The 17316-nt window shown below is 39.5% G+C and overlaps 1 long non-coding RNA gene across 1 annotated transcript; it reads left to right on the top strand.

Moving 5' to 3' along the window:
* The first annotated feature begins 2687 nt into the window (after positions 1 to 2687).
* On the top strand, positions 2688 to 10189 carry LOC141375139 (uncharacterized). Its single transcript, XR_012382716.1, has 3 exons — positions 2688 to 2865; positions 8824 to 8931; positions 9030 to 10189. It is a non-coding gene; the product is annotated as an uncharacterized lncRNA (long non-coding RNA).
* Positions 10190 to 17316: the final 7127 nt, after the last annotated feature.

Below are 17316 nucleotides of genomic sequence, written 5' to 3'. Positions count from 1 at the left end.
TCTTGAAGGATCACATTTGACACTGGTAATATACAAAGTGTCTTGTAACTGTAGTTGTAGCTTAGTAGATTAGTAGAGTTGTAAATTAGATTTGTTACTTTGATGAAGGTACAATATTGTATCTGCAGGTTTTAAAAACCCAAGGTACATTTTGGTTTACAATGGTACAAATCATGTCCTTATAGGCACAAACTGCAATGGAACAAATTTGTTTCTTTGTCTTAAGGTACAGTTCTGTTCTATAAAAAGGTACTGCCCCAGTGACATGGGTTAGTACCTTCTTCAGTACAACTTTTTACCATTTTTTCTGAGAGGGTAAAATAAAATGACTTGTGCACAAAACACACTTTATAATCAAACTACATTGCAGGCATCCAAGATTATCAGAATGAATCTCCTGAAAAACTAATCATGTGACCAGAATTGCTGGTTTAATGAGTGAAACTATGCAGTTGTAAAATGATACGTGCTGGGAGAGACATGCATGAATGGGAGAGTCAACAGAAGATCTAAAGGCTGTTTCTTGTGATGTTTTAGGGGCATGAGTGACTCTGGTGGTCTCAGGGGTTGAGGAGGGCTTTGCGTTTTCATCTGTGTATCCAGGCTCTCTGGAGACTGAATAGGACACACACCGCCCCAGGACCAGCAACACAAACCCCGCTTTAACAGGCTCTCTGTGGCTGTTGATCACAGATTTCTGCAGGCCTTTGTACAGACAAAGAAAGACAGAGAGAGAGAGAGAGAGAGAGAGAGAGAGAGAGAGAAAGAGAGAGAGAGAGAGAGAGAGAGAGAGAGAGAGAGATTCTGCTACCAGGTCTACCTGTAAACTTATCAGATGCAAATGCTATATTAGCTACCAGTCGAATGTTTCAAGTGATTTAAATTGTTTTAATGTTTTTGAAATATGTCTTTCTCTAAGGCCAATATACATTAACGTTGTGAAATAATTCAACCATTTAAAATAAAATTTCAATGGGTTTTAGAATATATATTCTCATTATGCAAAGTTGATTGTCAAGCAGCTATTAAACCTGTGTGTGACATTATATCTCACTGATATGCTAATAATCTCATTGTCTCATAAAATGCATGGGACATTGCTCTCATGCCAATTTAACCTACAACTTTAAGAGTTAAGTTATGGTAAAAAAAAAAAAATAAATAAAAATGTTATTTAGAAAAAAACAAAACAGAAATAGCAAGTTTAAGTTTTTGTCATTCACATAAATTGAGTAGAAACATGAAATTATAAATACATACTACAATTGTCCCCATGAGTCAGTCTTGTCACATTTGCATTAAATGCAGCATAATATGCATGCAATACACATTTAAGCGTATGACTCATTGAATTGTGTGATTTTATGCTTGTTTTTCTACGTTTCTGTTAGAATTTCCCATATACAGTTGAAGTAAGAATTTTTAGCCCCCTGAATGATTGCCCACCTGTTTATTATTTTCGCCCAATTTCAGTTTAACGTAAAGAATATTTTTTCAACACATTTCTAAACATAATAGTTTTAATAACTTATCTCTAATACCTGATTTATTTTATCTTTGTCATAAGGACAATAAACAATACTTGACTAGATATTTTTTACGACACTTCTATACAGCTTAAAGTGACATTTATAGGCTTAACTAGGTTAATTAGGTTAACTAGGCAGGTTAGGGTAATTAGGCAAGTTATTGTTTAATGATGGTTTATTCTGTAGACTATCAATATATATATATATATATATATATATATATATATATATATATATATATATATATATATATATATATATATATATATATATATATATATATATAGCTTGAAGGGGCTAATAATATTGACCTAAAAATGGTGTTCAAAAAAATTAAAAATGCTTTTATTCTAGCTGAAGACTTTCTCCAGAAGAAAAAATGTTTTTATCAGACATACTGTCATAATTTCCTTGCTCTGTTAGACATAATTTGGAAAACATTTAAAAAAAGAACAAAAATTTCAAAGGGGGGCTAATAATTCTGACTTTAACTGTAGGTATATATGCTTTATTCCCAATAATTATGATGACAAATGATGACAAAGATGACTTTTTATATTTTTAGACATTTTATATTTTTATGTATTTTGATATTTTATAAATATTGAAATATGTACATTTACCTTTTTATATTTTATTTTTATACACACAGGACAGGAGGATGTTTTCATCTAGCTTTGATTCCTAGAAGAAATTCCACAGAAATACTAAGTATAAGTGATAATTAATTTAGTAGTTCAATGATACAAATGATAATTATTATTAAAATAAAGTGAACATTTATTTAATTAATTAACATTTAAAGACAATTAAAAAAACATTGCAATAGTTACACTTTTCTGACTAATAACGAATAAAGAAGCGTACTAAAGTGTTAATTGATTTTCTTGACACAACATCAATATGCAGGGTATTGAGACTTTAAGACTGATCAGCTCATCTCAAGCCAAAGCTGTGCATTAAAGGGATTTTTAGCAAGCGAATGACTTTTTTTTTCTTACTACATTGACTGGAGATGAAGGATGTGTGCTGTATTCATGAGGCAGTAATGGCACGTGTGCGAGTGAGTGTGCGGTGCCCTATCTGTTAGTGTGAAGGATACTCAGATTCCTCTGGCACTGGGCCTGCTTGGCTGCGCTCTGACTGGCTGTTGTTTTTATCAGGCTTCTTCACACCAGGCTTGACTCGGGGCACGCAGCCTGTGGATAAGTGAAACAAACACAGCCTGTGCTTAGCAACACTGTGCGGCGTGGCTGGAAGGAGCCTGATAACCAAACAAGCCAAAAGAGGGACAGCGGTGAAACCCGAGGGCCTCACAGACCCAGGACAGGAAGACGTAAGCTTAAAACCAGCAGACATAAGAGGACATGTCCATGCCTTTCATACAGGGCAAAATTCACTGAGAACATGCAGCTTTCTGTTCAAGAGGACAGGAGTAAATACAAGATAAAAATATATATAAGCAATACAAAACACTTGTTAAATAGTTGTCCTGCCTAACCCATCGCAATCTCACAGCAATTCATAACTTTTTGATTTAGTGGCTAATTTGTATGAATTCATATGATCTAATTCATACAATTTGGTATGATTTTCTCATCACTCATTGATGGTTGGGTTTAGGGGCGGGGTTGGGTGCCACTCCTCCTTTTTAAAATCATACATTTTCATACGACTGAACTCGTACAAATTCATATCAATTAGCCACTAAGCTGACAAAAAGTAAAACACGTTTTCTCGTGAGATCAGGCTGGCCTAACACCATGTCAAGAACATGTGAGGCAACAAACAATTTGACTTCATTTTGACCAAACACAACACGAAATGACAGAAAATGATGATTAAATATCAGTTACTCATTTAAATATCAATAAATGGTATTAAATAAATCTAACTGGTTCATATTAAACCTCTTTAACAGTATTTAAAAATACAGTAGATAGGTTGTTGAGACATCTGTCCAACTGATTGTTGACGCAAATTTGTAATCAGTCAAACACATAACACATTTGAACATGGCATGGTTGTTGGTGCCAGACGGGCTGGTCTGAATATTTCAGAAACTGCTGATCTATTTGGATTTTCACGCAAAACCATCTCTAGTGTTTACAGAGAATGATCCAAAAGAGAGAAAATGTCCAGTTAGCGGCAGTTTTGTTGGTGCAAATGCTTTGCTCATGCTAGAGGTCAGAAGAGAATGGCTAGACTGGTTTGAGCTAATAGAAAAGCAAAAGTAACTCATATAATCACTTGTTACAACCAAGGAATGCAGAAGAGCATCTTTGAATAAACACACACATCCAAGCTTAAGGCGGATGGGCTGCAGCAGCAGAAGACCACACCTGTCGGTTAAGAACAGGAAACTGAGGCTACAATTCACACAGGCTCACCAAAAATGAACAATAGAAGATTGGAAAAACATTGTCTGGTCTGAAGAGTGTCAATTTTTACTGCGACATTTGCATGGTAGGGTCATAATTCGGGGTCAACAACATGAAAACATGGATTTATCCTGCCTTGTATCAACGGTTCAGGCTGCGGGTGGTGGTGTAATGCCGTGGAGGATATTTCCTTGGCACACTATGGGCAATGCCACAACCTACCTGAGTATTGTTGCTGACCATGTCCATCCCTTTATAAACACTATGTACCCATTTTCTGATGACTAATTCCAGCATAATAAACAAGAAATCAGGGACTAAGCTGAAGGAAAACAAATGAATGAAAGTAAAGCTTTTATCTCGTCAGAGAATCAAGGGGCATTGTTAGAACACAATGGGTCACACTTTATTTTGATGGCCTGTTGGTTGAATTAAGTTACACTGAATCTACATGCCAACTATTTCTCATTAGATTATAAGTAGACTGTTAGGTTGGAGTTGGAGTTGGGGTTGGGGTTAGAGTTAGTGTAAGTTGACATGTCTGTTGAAAGAGCAGTATCAACAGATATTAAGCAGACAGTCTACTTATACTCAAGTGGGCCATCATAATTGTTTCCACACAATGTAATCCACGATGAAAGTAAAAAGTTCAAAGGAAGTAAAAAGTCATTTATTAAAGCAAATCAATAGATGATGAAGAGTAATACTGTACGTACAGTAACATAACAATACAAAAAACAACACACAAAAAATAAATAAGATTGAAGATCCATGGTTGAGGAAGTGGCTAACAAGACTCCAGAAAGAGACATCGGAATGTGTGTTTGCATTGTGGAGTCTTTGTAAGGTTGCCAGGTGAAACCATGGAGAAGGATACAGAGGTGAATTTTTAAAAAATAATTCATTTATTCAGTCATGATTTTTTTTTAAATAACAACATTATCTTCTGTATACCTGTACCTTTTCATCTGAAGTCTTTTTCTGCAGGATTTGTTAGATGACCTCGATGCTATGCTGTACATATCTGTACTGTATATTTCAGTGAAGGGAGGTACTTGTAAACACCTACTCATGCTTCTGCAATGCAATATTGCGAGCCCACTCACAAATCAATTTTCATAAAATGACTTTTACCTTCACTTTCTATTTCAGTATTGATTGTAGTTATGAGACTGGATGCAAAGTCAAGCTAATTAAGGAAATACAATTGATTTTATTTCACCCGTGGGCCGGAAAGAACCAGTTTGGGCAAACTAGATCGAACTAGAACAGACTCCCTTACCTGAAAACCTTTTAATGAGGCAACAATAAAAAAAGAGTAGATGTGCCCCTTCATGATGCTAAGCTCAAAAGAACTGACAATTAATTAATCATAAGACAAGCATTGGCATAAGTGCATATAAGAATATTTAAACATCCAGCGATTACTGCAGCACTGCTTTGTTCGAGAAACTAAAGTTGGTGCATTAATATACTGTAGAATTCAGTCAATTTTTGCATACAACAACTATTTTACTACGCCTTAAAATGCAAGTTAAGCGGAATCAAGAGTCAGTGCTAAAGTTTTAAATGAATAATTAAGTTCAAATAAATGTTTACAGTATGAAGCACATTTCAAAAAGTTATTTAAATAAATATATAATATTTCTGTATTAACAAATTTAACAATATAAATCATTGACTTTTTTGCACTTCAATTTCTCATCTGATCTTCTGACCAATTAAATGTTCTCTAGGATTTGAAGTGCTCCATCCCTACAAGACATCGCTAAAATCAGTCAATAACAAACATATAACTACCTTTCCATTATGGGTCTATGCCAAGGCCATTTCGGAGTTCTCTCTCCCAACATTGCTTTTTACAGAGTATAAATCAATTAAACAACAACAATGAAGTTGTCATTTTGTGGTAAGGAATTCGTTAAGGATTTTGAATCAGATAAATACATTTTACTAATTACCTAAAGTTTTAGTCTGTATTCAGAATCTTCTATCCTCTAACCCTGATACTAGACATCTGATATCAAGCTTTGTTTGTGCACCAATATGCACCATGCACATTAAGACAGCTTGGGCTATAGATTTGATTGAAGAAGTGGCTGATGAGGTTTTGGAAGAAGCCCTGTTGAGAATAAAGAAAGGTTTAATAAATGCGAGACATGAATTAATCACATTTAAAGTTTTACATTGCCTTCCCTTTCCTAAAACCAGATTAAGTAAAATAATTCCCTCTGTACCCCTTAAAAGTGACAGATGTGTTGGGGCAGAAAACACAATGGCACATTAACTTTGGTTTTGTCCTTTTCTTCATGAGATTTAATGCAACATTTTTTAATTGTTTTCCAGTGCTAATGAAACTCATATCCAACCTGACTATAATTGCAATTTGTGGATATTCTAATGTAATGAACACCTTGCCATTAACCCAACAGCAAGCCTTTATGGTTGGCATGATTACAGCTAAAAAGATGATCTACCAGGAAATCTTCAAAAGCTCCCGGTTATCAGAGATGGTTAAATAAGTTGCTTTATGTCATAGAAATGGAACAACTATGTCTTGAAACTTCACAGAAAAAGCTAAAACCTCAATGGGGCTTTAAGTTTGTAAATCCTCATCTTTATTTGTAACCTATATATTAATGTCACTGGCCTTTTAAAAACGTGAGTATTGTGTGTGTGTGTGTGTGGGAGGGGGTGCTATGTTTTTCTCTTTATTGGCATTGCACTTTGTCCAATATCTTGTGAATGTTAAATCAAATATTTTACAAACATAATATACACATAACCGAGCTTTCAGATTGAAGCTGCAAATACAGATGCAACCTACTACTACATTTCAAGCGTCAAAATGTTAAACCCCTACATTTTAGGAGGTTTCTAAATCCCGGCCGGACACAGTTTTAAGCTCCAAAAGAGGAATGAGAAAAAGAGGATGTATGATCAACCTCCACATAAAATAATAATAATAATAATACTACAGACAAATCACAGTTTGAGCTGAGTGATGTTAGAGTGCTTTAACATCAATTAAACACTTATAGTCAGCTGTTTACATGTGTTTATTGCCTCATTACAAACATGTATATGTGTCTGTTGCTTCATTAAAAACACAAGCAGCAGCAAATTTCACAATATATACATGTTACAATAGCAAAAGACATTTAAACATACATTATGCCTCTTCAAGGCGGCATTGAATACATTTGAAATCTGTATATTACGCATTTTGAGAGCTGTGAGACGCTTCATGGTCAAGCATTGCTGGCAGCTTCACAGAACTGCTTAATCTTACTTAAAGATCTGTCCCATTTTCAAAATAAGACTCCCACATACGTTATAAGTATAATACAGGCTGAAACTTAATAATAAGTTTAATAAGTATAATAATCATTGTTGTCTCACTAAACATTGTGGCCAATTAAATGCTGCCTGGAGTATCCTGATGATACTCAGGGCAACGTTTTGAGCAATGTTGCTGAGAAACTTTGGGAAATAATCCCAAAAATGGGCAACTAAGTGAGACACAGGGTAACTAATTAGGACAATAGGTTACAGATACAATATTGAATGCTTCCGATTTTATTTTCCCAGTACAGTTCACAGTACTCGTTAGAATAAGTTTTTGAACTTAAATGGTTTTGTTGCAATCGGATTCCTCAAATGGTTTGAGTTACCTTAACTTTTTGTTCTATTATTATCATTCTTTTTTGTATCCGCCCAATATAACCAAACATCTGTGATCAATTTAGTGGAAAATCTTTTCTCGTTTACCCATATTGTAGCTACTGTGTGCCCAAGATCTTTCAGAACTCCCAGAGTCTCACATGCTCTCCAAAGAGACGCATCTTTTCTGAACGTCACAATGCATCCTCCCAAATCTCCTAAAATGTTCAGAATTTGTTTTTGGTTTCGCTTTCTAAAGCTGTCATCAAATGTAAACACACAGCCACGAGAGCGAGAGAAACATTAAATAATTCATTCTGTAATTTATGTAAATGACTCAGAAAAACATATTAAACAGTCAGAGAGGATGAAATTAGATCTAAATTGGATGCAAAATATTTGTATACCATTAAGAATGGCTACTCATTAAAATAATCTACATGTTTTATTCTTGTAAATAGTATCAATTATAGAGATTTTGTCTTTTTTATTCCTCTTTTCTGTCATATATTTCTCATTTTAATTTATTTGATGATAATTAAATGATGATGTTAATATATTGTATATTTTATACTGTACATCTAAAATGCTTTGGCAATACTGTGCTAAATGTTCCTGAATAGCATTAAAGTAAGAGAAATAGTGGATTTCTTTCTTTTTTTTCTTTAACCTATTGAAAAGAATTTCTTAATAAATTTAAATAATGTTAAAAAATCTAATAATGTTTTGTTTGGTGCATGTAGTTAACTATTTATGTGCTGTGGGTAAAAAGAGTTGCTTAATCCAGCTACCACCGCAAGTATATTTCAGGGAATTTCCCTGTGGGAAGCACTGATATTGTTGATCATTACAAAAGCAACCAAGCAACATTGCTTTGCAAAATTGCTCAAAAAAGTTGCTCTGTGTATCATCAACATCAGAGTCAGTGTTTTGTTCTGATTGGCCTGGTATTCACCAGGAGTTCACACTAATGGGATTTAGAATAAGAAAATGTTCTCAAACTCAATGAGGCTCACAGAATGTAATTTCCATGTACTGATATTGCTTTAGTGCAGTATATACAGATTTTTATTCAATTGCACTTTTAAGTAATTCAGATTTTTTTTGTAATTTTAGCAAATAATGGCTGGGAACATACAGCATCATAAGAGTTAATTTGTTTGTAAAAATGCCACCAACAACAACAAAAAAGTGTCTTTCTCTCTCATGGTGGGCTGTCATCATTCCATGGCTCTATGGATGGCACACAGCTGTGAGAAACCTCTCAGCGGGGACACATCGTTTCCATCTGTCCTCTACCCAGGGTGGCGCCTATCTAGAGCAGCACAGCGGCTGTGCAAGCTCCGAGAAAGTAGGGGGTGAGTGTGTACGCAAAAACAGAAAGGAACCACATTATGCACCTGTTCCAAATTTTCCAACTCTCACAATTTGTCATGGTCATTTTGTGCCGCTAAAGGAATTTTACTCACCTGCACCTGCTTTAAATGGAATCGCTCTTAGGAGGGGACGCCGGCAGAATACATAAGCAAATTTTCCCACTGCTACACGGAAATATGAATGACACCTGTTAACCGCATCTTGGCTGATGTACCTTGTAAGGGAATCCACACATCTCGACATCTGCTTGACTATCGGCAGATGAGATGATAGATGTTTTGCTACACACTCGGAGAATAGCGTATGGACATCATCCAAGAAATATTATCAACACTTAGTGAAAGTGTGTGTTATGTGAATGGCTGTTTGGGAGTTTGTGTATGTCAGACGACGCACTCAATTTAGCAGGTGTGCTTTGACAGACTTGAATTTGCTCCAAGTCGGCGGTGAAAAAAAAAAAAACGCGAGAAGCAGGCAGAGCGACAGAGATAGAGAGGCTATGCATCTGTGTGAGGTGCTGACAGATGGGGACGGTTTAACTTCTAGAGTTCGGTTAAGATCCCGAGCTTCCAAGGGCTTGTCTGTGCCAAGCAGGTGCACGCAAAAATACCGGAGAGAAAGAAAAACTTCAGCTGCTTTTGCTTTCAGCGGTTGTTAAGGAGTCATTCATAAAAGCTACTTTCCGGTTGAGAGCCAGCCAAGGCCAAGAGTGTTGGTATTCTTTAATGGACACTCCATTTCTACACAAAATGTATGGCTAAACAGATGCACTCACACAAACAGGGACCCTTTTATTAGGGCAACATGGCCATTAACTTTATATGCCATTTATCTCTCTCTCTCTCTCTCTCTCTCTCTCTCTCTCTCTCTCTCTCTTTATATGTATCTGTAATTGTTAGATGCTCTGCAGTGCATCTTCCATCAACAGTCTAGCTTTTTGACTATCAGCATCAAACATGATCCACATTGCAGGTTATTTTCAGCCAAATTTATCAGCGTAGACAGAAAGAGACCATATGAAATTAATGCAATGAGCCAAGGGAGGTAACTATAACTATAGGGAGGTAACTATAAATATATAAATACATCTTGTTTATGTATCTCAAACCAAATTCTTGAATATCTTTCAATAGCTCTAATAATGAAATTGTGTCTCACTGGGATGTCTGTATAAATAATTTTACATGGCACCTCATCAATAAAAAGCACGTATTCATGATATATTCATGACAGAAGGCTGAGTTCAGTGTTGAACTATGAATCCAGGAACCTGCTACCCATTTGATCAGTAAACTAAACTATTTTTACAAAGATATGTGCATTATCATGAAATTCAGCATACCATGCTTAGCAGTAGCAAAAGAAATTAATTTAAATCATGGTTGGATTGATCACTATATTGTAAACTTTTTTTTTTTATTGTAAATGAAACTCCACTGGTCCAACACCACCCAACCTGCTCTGAGCTGGTATCGAAACGGTGACCCTCCGCATGGTAGTCTGTTGCTCTAGCAAGGAGGCTAGAGACCATAGCCTCTAGCATCTGTCACTAGAGCACATTTAGAGGTCATAGGAGTGAGGTTTACCTGCACAGCACCTACTTGGCTGGCCTCCACTACACTCACCCCCTAAACCTCACTTCCATCTGGGTCACAGCACCAATGTAACCCTGTCAGTCCTACATCACTCAACCCACTGTATCAAACTGGTGACCTGCTGCATAGGAGTCAGTTGCTCTACCAAGGAGGCTCTACCAAGACCATTGGCTGTAGAATATGTTACTAGAAATTGTACTTAACCAGTCAATCAGGTTGGCTATTTTCAGGAAGTTCAATTCAATTGTTTTTTATTTCTATAGCCCTTTTACAATATAGATTGTCGTTTAAGCAGCGTAGCAAAGACGTTCTAGTAAATTGAGAACGTGTCAGTCCAGTATTCAGAGTTCAGTGTGTTTTCATTTTTACTGCTGAAGGTCCAAACACTAAAGAGCAAATGCATCAATGCACAGCTCCCAAGTCCCAATCCAAGCAAGCCAGTGGCAATAGAGGTGAGGAACAAACTTCACCAATTGACAGAAGTGAAGGAAAAAACCTAGAGAGAAACCCAGCTCAGTAGGGCATGATCATTTCTCCTCTGGTCAAACCTCTTTATACATTTCTCGTCCACACTGAAACATCCAAAAATGCTTGTGTAAATAGTAATAAAAACAAGTTGAACAAACTCCAGGTTGCAGAGTTCATTTCGGGTTGACAAAACCAAACAAATCCAATCTGGTTAAGATCAGGTTAAGTGGTTTCACAATGCTTGATATACTCACACGAAAAATGAGAAAATGAGTTCTCAAGAGAGAGTCAACAGTTCATTTCTCTTATAAAGATTGAGAGATATTATTCAAAAAATAAAACGAATTCAAACGCATTTACAAGATAGAAATAAACACTGCTGATGCAACAGATTTAAGAAGGTAACTTAAAGAAAATGTTATTGTATCATCAGTGTAAATCAGTCAGTTGATTTTAATATTGTAGTCTTAACAGGTAAACCAATGTTTTAAAGCCATTGGTAATGTTAATTGACAATTTGTTATTTGAATATTACTATAGGTATATACGTTCATTTATTTTCTTTTGGCCTAGTTCCTTTTATTCATCAGGTGTCGCCACAGTGGAATGAACCGACAACTTATGCAGTATATGTTTTAGGCAGCGGATGCCCTTCCAGCTGCAACCCAGTACTGGGAAACATTTACACACACTCATTCACACACATACACTACAACCCATTCAGTTCATCCAATTCACCTATAGCGCATGTCTTTAGAGTGTGGGGGATACTGGAGCACCCAACTGGCTCAACCAGGACTCGAACCAACGACCTTCTTGATGTGAGGTGACAGTGCTAACCAATGAGCCACTGTGTCGCCATATATATATAATACGGGTAAAGTAAAATATTATGACACATATCCAAGTAAGGTTTCTTATGCACTGAATTGGCCATCAAAGTACGCACATACAGCAGTAAGCACACACACATTCACAACGTTGTCATGCATTGCTGTGTACGGGGAGCAGTTGGGGAATCTGTGTGTTGCTTTAGATACCTTAACCATGGTGTTGAAAACAGTGTTTATGCATTACCATCTCCTACAATTACTGCTGGGGCTGGGACTCGAACCTGTGACCTTTTAACCAAAAGTCCAACTTTCTAACTGTTTGGACATGGCTGCCTATATTGTAAATAATTTTAAATAATTTTATTTCATATAATATAAATGTATTTATTATCAACAATCCGGTTGGCATTTCTATGTGAAGTTTGCATGTTCTCCACGTGTTTGTTTGGGTTTCCTCTCCAGATGCACTGGTTTCACTCACAGTCCAAGTGATGTTTGTAAACAAATTTCGGGAGGAGCATGCGCAGAAGTTTCAGTATCGAATACGTCATTGACAATTATCCCATCATCAAATCAGTTTCTGAGCAACGCCTATATATACCAAAGCTGTCTTACCTGCAGCATCTCACGACTTCAGCATTGGCACATCCAATCGCGGTAGCCTCGTCCAAACAGCAAATTTCCATGAGGATGACACGGCTCCTCTTGCAAACTCCAAGCCGACGTCCAGCGCATCAGCAATCGGCAGAGCATATCAACAGAGTCCGTGGTCTTAACTTAGGCCCGCCACGCCGCCGCTCTTTCAGACACCGGCAACAAACCTGAGCCGCTCCCCAGTTGGAAACCACCGGCCCAGATCAAGCGAGTGCCAGGCCACCGCTCTACAGGCGAAGCGCCACCATCGGCCAATTCGCCATGACAGCGTGAGCACGTCTCCGCTACGGTCTCATCCACCCCCCGCGCACGGAACATTTCCACTTAGTAGCGCCCGCAATCCCTGGTCTCGGCGCGCCAAATTTAGGAATAACAAGCCAGTCCGCTTGTGAGTGTGACGTCACGCGAAGCGGCTTCCGGGTCCAAGCGCTCTATTCAACTGCATGAGGAGACCCATGAAATGGTAATTATAACGTTTACAAAGCGTTTTATTACTTTCGAAAATCATGATCACAATATATATGTCTATGCCTCATACATGATGCAAGTGATTAATTTTATAAATTGTTAAAAATGTTTGGTATTTGTTATGCAGCAAGCCCAAAAATGGTTGTGTACAACATGACTCTGTATAAAACTAACTTATCGTGTAATATGTTTAAAATTGATCATAAACAAATAATTTCTCAACTTACTGCATGGGGAGACTCATGAAATGTTAATTATAATGTTTACAAAGCAATATATTACTTTCTAAATCATTATCACAACGGGGTATATGCCAAAGTATGCTAATAGGACTCTTCTATTTTCTTTAAAAATGAGCGATCTCCACTAGCTGAGTGTTATCGCCATATCTTTATAATATGAGCATTTATTTGACCCCAGTATGTTTAATGGAGCTTATGCGTTAGCCTGCCGATTCTGACGAGCGCGTGTGAGTAAACAGCTTCTGTCTAATTTTACGCTTGAGCAACCAAATAAATGCTAAAGTTTATTTAACTGAATGTATTTTAATGACATTACAACATCGATGCTGTATAAGGAACTGTACAAAACGGAAAAAGTTCACAATAACAGGTCACTGGAAGTGTATCAGCATGGGAACAGCAGTAGCTCAGCATATACCCTATACATACGTCCACACCTTATATCTGACGGGCAGAAAGTGATTAATTTTTATAAATTGCTTATTGTTTTTTGGTAATTGTTATGCAGCAAGCAATGCTTATGTACACTGATTTTGTATAAAATTAACTTTATTGTATAAAATTAACTTTATTGTGTGATAAGAATTTAAAGTGATCATAAACTAAGAAATTTCTCAACTCAAGTGAGTGGCGGCTTGGACCCGGAAACAGTATTACTTACGTCACCAATAGGTCACCACTTAACAAGCGGAGTCTTCCTTCATGCCACTTGCAGATTAACCAGGTTTGTTCAGGCCCTGATTCAAGTTCCAGCGTGAGGCTGCCTCCGCTGATGTCACCAACGCCGGCAGCCCCTTCTCTCTTCTCTTAACCTTACACCTGTGATCCTAGGGCCATCAGTAGCGCGAGCACGCCTCCGCAATCGGCTCTAGCCCCCAACTTTCTTCAGGCCCCGACGCAAGTTCCAGCGTGAGGCCGCCTCCGCTGATGTCACTAGCACTGGTAGCTCTCCTCTCTTCTCTTTTCCTTCCACCCGTGATCCTAGGGTCATCAGTAGCGCGAGCATGCCTCCGCAAACGGCTCTCGTCCCCAACTTTCTGTCAGGCCCCGACGTAAGTGCCAGCGCGAGGCCACCTCCGCTGACGTCACTTACGCCGGCAGCCCCTCTTCTCTTTTCCTCCCACCTTTGATTCTAGGGTCATCAGTAGCGTGAGCACGCCTCCGCAAACGGCTCTAATCCCCAACTTTCTGTCGGGCCCCGATGTAAGTGCCAGCGTGAGGCTGCCTCCGCTGACGTCACTTACGCCGGCAGTCCCTCTTCTCTTTCCCTCCCACCTGTGATTCTAGGGCCATCAGTAGCGTGAGCACGCCTCCGCGAATGGCTCTAGTCCTTAAATTACTGTCAGACCCCGACGTAAGTGCCAGTGTGAGGCTGCCTCCGCTGACGTCACTTACGCCGGCAGTCCCTCTTCTCTTTCCCTCCCACCTGTGATTCTAGGGCCATCAGTAGCGTGAGCACGCCTCCGCGAATGGCTCTAGTCCTTAAATTTCTGTCAGACCCCGACGTAAGTGCCAGCGTGAGGCTGCCTCCGCTGACGTCACTTACGCCGGCAGCCCCTCTTCTCTTTTCCTCCAACCTGTGATTCTAGGGTCATCAGTAGCGTGAGCATGCCTCCGCAAACGGCTCTAGTCCCTAATTTTCTGTCAGGCCCCGACGTAAGTGCCAGCGTGAGGCTGCCTCCGCTGACGTCACTAACGCCGGCAGCCCCTCTTCTCTTTTCCTCCCACCTGTGATCCTGGGCCACATATAGACTATATTCCTTAGATTCATCGTCTAGGTACTTAACATGTATAAACTTAAGTACGTTATTAACGTTTACATAGACAACACGCGTCTATAAAATAAATTGCTTAATTAAATAAATTTGATAAGTAATTATGAAGTAATAATAACACCAATCTGATAAGCAACTTCAGCTCAGAAATCATCCAGAATCCCATGACTAGCTTACCCCATCTATTTCCACAGCGATTTCAAGTCGCAATTGCACTCAGTATAAACCATGGAACTCCATTCAAAACTTCGGGTACTTTTCAATGCTCCTTGCACTACCTTAAGTTCCTTTAATCCTATCAATTAAGTTTTCCACAGAAATTAAACCTAAAAGTCAGTGGAAATGCGCTATCGTTGCCCCCTTTTTACCATTTCAACCCCTAAACCTTTCCTAACCCTGGTCATTAACCCCTTCAAGGAGTTCTATTATAAGGTTGCTGCTGCACAGCGACCGCTCTCATTGGGGACGCACACCCTATTACGTACTACTGCAAGCACAGTGGCTGCTTCCACTCTAGACACACGCCTTATTACGCTCCACTGCAAGCGCAGTGACTGCTCCTATGGTAGACATACACATCATTATTATGCACCACTGCTAACGCAGTGACCGCTCTCACTGGAGACGCACACCTTATTTATCATGAACCACTGCAAGCGCAGTGACTGCTCCTATGGGAGAAGCACACCTTATTTATCATGTGCCACCGCAAGAGCAGTGACAGCTCCCACGGGGGAAGCCCACCTTATTATTATGCACCACTACAAGTGTAGTGACCGCTCCTACTGGAGACGTACACTTTATTATGCACCACTGCAAGTGCAGTGACCGCTCCTACGTGAGACACACACTTGATTACACACTACTGCTAGTGCAGTGACCGCTCCTATGGGAGACGTACACCTTATAATTATGCATCACCGCAAGTGCAGTGACCGCTCCTATGGGAAGCGTGCAAGTGCAGTGACTGCTCCTACGGGAGACGCACACCTTATAATTATGCACCACTGCAAGCGCAGTGACTGCTCCTATGGGAGACGTACACCTTATTACACACTGCCGCTAGGGCAGCGACCACTCATACCCCATACAGGAGACACACACCTTATTATCATGCACCACTGTTAGTACAGTGACCGCTCCTACGGGAGACGTACACCTCATAATTATGCACCACTGCAAGTGCAGTGACTGCTCTTACGGGAGACGCACATCTTAAAGTTATGCACCACTGCAAGCGCAGTGACTGCTCCTACGGGAGACGTACACCTTATTACAAACTGCCTCTAGGGCAGTGACCACTCATACCTCATTCAGGAGACACACACCTTACTATTATGCACCACGGTTAGTACAGTGACCGCTCCTACGGGAGACGTACACCTTATAATTATGCACCACTGCAAGCGCAGTGACTGCTCCTACGGGAGACGTACACCTAATAACTATGCACCACTGCAAGTGCAGTGACTGCTCCTACAGGAGACGTACACCTTATAATTATGCACCACTGCAGGCGCAGTGACTGCTCCTACGGGAGACGTACACCTAATAACTATGCACCACTGCAAGTGCAGTGACTGCTCCTACAGGAGACGTACACCTTATAATTATGCACCACTGCAAGCGCAGTGACTGCTCCTACAGGAGACGTACACCTTATTACACACTGCCTCTAGGGCAGTGACCACTCATACCCCATACAGGAGACACACACCTTATTATCATGCACCACTGTTAGTACAGTGACCGCTCCTACGGGAGACGTACACCTCATAATTATGCACCACTGCAAATGCAGTGACTGCTCCTACTGGAGACGCATATCTTATAATTATGCACCACTGCAAGCGCAGTGACTGCTCCTACGGGAGACATACACCTTATTACACACTGCCTCTAGGGCAGTGACCACTCATACCTCATACAGGAGACACACACCTTACTATTATGCACCACTGTTAGTACAGTGACCGCTCCTACGGGAGACGAACACCTTATAATTATGCACCACTGCAAGCGCAGTGACCGCTCCTACGGGAGATGTACACCTTATAATTATGCACCACTGCAAGCGCAGTGACCGCTCCTACGGGAGACGTACACCTCATAACTATGCACCACTGCAAGTGCAGTGACTGCTCCTACGGTAGACGTACACCTTATAATTATGCACCACTGCAAGCGCAGTGTCCGCTCCTACGGGAGACGTACACCTCATAACTATGCACCACTGCAAGTGCAGTGACTGCTCCTACGGGAGACATACACCTTATAATTATGCACCACTGCAAGTGCAGTGACCGCTCCTACGGGAGACGTACACCTTAT

Source organism: Danio rerio, chromosome 7, assembly GCF_049306965.1.
Source record: "Danio rerio strain Tuebingen ecotype United States chromosome 7, GRCz12tu, whole genome shotgun sequence".
Classification (NCBI taxonomy): Eukaryota; Metazoa; Chordata; class Actinopteri; order Cypriniformes; family Danionidae; genus Danio; species Danio rerio.
The sequence above is the reverse complement of the archived record's forward strand: the minus strand, read 5'-3'. Positions and strand labels throughout refer to the sequence as shown.